The sequence below is a fragment of the Hipposideros armiger genome, unplaced genomic scaffold (assembly GCF_001890085.2).
Source record: "Hipposideros armiger isolate ML-2016 unplaced genomic scaffold, ASM189008v1 scaffold_240, whole genome shotgun sequence".
NCBI classification, from domain to species: Eukaryota; Metazoa; Chordata; class Mammalia; order Chiroptera; family Hipposideridae; genus Hipposideros; species Hipposideros armiger.
In genome coordinates this window covers 2,458,919-2,462,514 of record NW_017731590.1, presented here as the reverse complement: position 1 = coordinate 2,462,514, position 3,596 = coordinate 2,458,919, and positions in this window count along the sequence as shown.

The window sequence follows — 3,596 nt, the reverse complement described above, 5'->3', positions numbered from 1 at the left end:
ATGTCTTATAATACTGGAACTGTAATATGAGACAGCAGCAAAGACAATCCCAGGATGGCAGCCATGAAGCGGGCCTGAGAACAATAATTCTAAACAGGAACTGGAAGACGAAGAGCGCCAATAGGGCTGTCTCCAGGAAAATAAAAAGATATTATGGGTTATATGATAGGTGACCTTGTGAAAAATATTATATAGAGCTGACTTTTGAAGAGTTAAGGAAGAATTAAAACTGGTGATATAGAAAACTAAGCAAACAGAAAAAAAAGTACTTGTTAATTATGGAAGGTAATAAATCAAGTAAGAAATGTAATCAGAATAAATTGCTAGGCTCCATAGTGAACAACATTTATGAGGTCAAAATGTTTTAATTGAATTTTTTTTAAGCTGAGCCATCCTGCCACCTGTTGGCAGCTCAGCGGCTGCTCTGCTTGGGCCAGGAGTTGAACCGCTGTTGCTCAGAGCTCAAACTCTTGAGCGAGCTCTTAACTAACTGAGCCATCGGCTAGCCCTATAGTTGAATTTTGATACAACTCATGCTGCCTTGTTGACAATAGACAGTGCAACACACCAAGTAATGGTGGACTTGAGAGTGGAACTTGGGTATCAGAGTTCAGTGTCTGCCAGAACACCACACTGACACTCAGTTTCACAAGTTTAAAAGTGAATTTCCTGATAGCATGAATGAGAAATATATGAAAAATAGAGGAGCCAAGAGTAATTCTAAAGTTTTGGCTTAATTAACTGAGTTGTCATTTTCTGAAAGAGCGTGGAGCAATTTTGGAATGCTGATATGTGCAGAATTAGGATTCATTTTGGAACTGTTAAATTTGAGATAACTGTTAGACATTGAAGGGAAGATATTGAGGAATTAGATGCCTGCAGTTTAGAGGAGAGGGCCAGGCTGGAAATATAAATTAGGAAACATTGGATGTAGGTGGACAATAAAGCGATGGGTGGAGTGAAATCAACGAGAGAGTGAGTAGGTGGAGTAGAGCCGAGTTCAGAGGGCTGAGCCTGGGCTACTCTCACTCTGAGCCAATAACACAAGCAGAGGTTTATAACTTCTGTGAGAAAAGACACAGAGTATAAGAGATACTGTGGGTGGTCATCCACTGTCTTTTTGGCAGCACGGTCTCTCCAAGTACCCCTTTTCTGCATCTGCTGCATGGTTGTCCCAGGATTAGCATCTCAGTGTAATAATGGCAGAGAACTGTGGTGAGCGTGGTGTTACAGTGTTACTTGGGTGTATGTGAATTCTGATGATCACAGGTATTAGGATTTTGTGTTAGATGGGTAAGTTGTAAAATCATGGGTAAGCTCCTATGTCTTTGTTGCATGGTAGGGTTGTTTATTTTGGAAGCATTGGGTTGTCGAAGATCTGATGTTACCTTCTGATTTATACAGTGAATCCTTCCATGTCTTGTCATTAGTTGGCCCAGAGCCAAGATGGTGGCAGATAGAAATAATATTGATAAGCCTGACTCTCAGCCTTGTGGCCATGGAAGCTCAGCCCAGTCTTCATATGATGATGCCTCAACATGTCATTAGAGCACTCTTCTCCATGCTCATCTTCACCTCTGTCCAAAGGCTTTCCTGCAGAGTCTTTAGTTATAACCTTTCATGGAGACATGTACGAAAGACTTGCTACATCCTGGGTACCACAGAAGTATTTATTCTTTCATTTCATTGCATCATCAGGGCAATGCTATGATGTAGAATTTTTTTTTTTTATTCCTACTATTCCCAGTTTACAGATGAGGAAACAGACTGAATTATATCATGCAGCTGGTAAATGCAGAACGGAGAACCAAACAGAGGCCTGTTTGACTCCAAAGTCCAGATTCTTTCTGTTTCATTATACTGCCTTTTGCCTAATGACATATCTTATATATTAAGTACAAATTCAGAACAAACCTGCTAAAGATTGCTGGTGAGGATTGAATATATTTTACCAGGAAATATGTAGGTGGAGCTGATAAAAACAAAACAAAACAAGACAAAACAAAACAAAAAAACCATACACAGAAGCAAAAAAACCCCAAAACAAACCTAAAATAAGAGTTGCAATTCTTTAGTACAAATATCTTTCCAAAAAGGTTAGGGGCAATGACAACAATGACCACAGGTGTGAGTGTCTATCCAGAAGAACTAATTTGGCTGAATTCACTTTGGAAGAAACAGGTAAATATTATACATTTTCCCCCATATCACCAAATCAAACACCTATGATTCAGTGTTTCACTTGCTGGGTGTTTGTTTATGCATCATAAGGACATGGGCTTTATGGCTCAGATACGTTTGTTGGTAGATGGTTGAAAGGGACAAGGTAAAGTTCCCTGGTGGTCTAGTAATTAGGATTCAGCTTTCTCTCAGGGACAAGGTACTTACATCAGAGGAATCTATTACTTGAGGCAAAACAACTCCCCAAACCATTCCTTTTGCATTTATAATGTACCTCCAAGCTTCCCCACCCCCACCTTTTTCTCCTGTTGAAAGATGACCTTTGCCCCTGTGTTGGAACCAGGTAGCCTTTGAACAGATGTAGTTTCACAGTTGAGGTTGAGAACTCCAGATAGAAAAGCTGACACAAATTGCAAAAAGGATCTGAGATTACCACTAAAGAGAGCTCTTGCTGAGGAGCCACAAAGCCAGGAAGAAACCTCCAGGCCCTGTAATCACAAGGGGTTTATGCAAACCTCTTAAAGGGGCTTTACACACATATACACCGAAGTTCCTCTTTGAAAGGGCTGTTCCTTTCCAATGAGTCAGTGTTTACCAGAGCTTGGGGAAACATGAGCCTGCAGGCTAGAAGAAGAGGAGGTTTGAAACTCTGACCTATTCTTTAAAGGAGAAAAGAACCCTTAGCTGCGGTAACATGGGCTACTGGAGCCACAGAGACTGGGATTCTGATACCAGCGTGTTCTGTGGGCTGGCGTTTCCTTCCCAGGCTGCAGTGGCCTCTGCTTGCCTGCACCTGCCTTGTTATCTGTCTCCTGCAGAGGAGACCTGCCTTTGTGTGTGCCATCTTGGAGCATGTATCTGTGAGGGAGGCTGGGTTTCTGAGCTTTAATTCTGAATGAGATGGAAGCAGAGTCCACACAGGCTCTACCGCCTGTGTGTAAGTATAGGGCAAAGTTCATTTCATTTTCTTATCCCATGAGAATAATGGGCTGCTGTGAAATGAGCAGGATGCTGGCATTTCTGGTTCCCTGCTGTAAAATACACTACCAGGGCCCAGCTGAGTGTAGGCTGGTAATGCTTGCCATGCAAAAGCTGACAATCTTCTGGCCATACCCTACGTGGCCCTCGGTCCAAGACCAAGGTTGGATTTTCTCAGGTAAACCATAGAAACTGCTTCTTCCTTAAAACCTGCCTGTAAATAAGGAATAATCTGCCATGTTGACTCCTGGAGGGCCATTCTGAGGTAGAAGCAAGATAAAGTTTGCAGAGTGCTACCAAGTGTGGGAACCTCTGTGGCGGCCCTACCAGAGTCCACTTCCAACTCTTATCAGCCCTTTGGCATAACTTTGACCTGAGCCATTTCAACAGGCTAGAGGTAACTTTATATCGGAGGAAGGAGGCAATTAGGAAGCAGA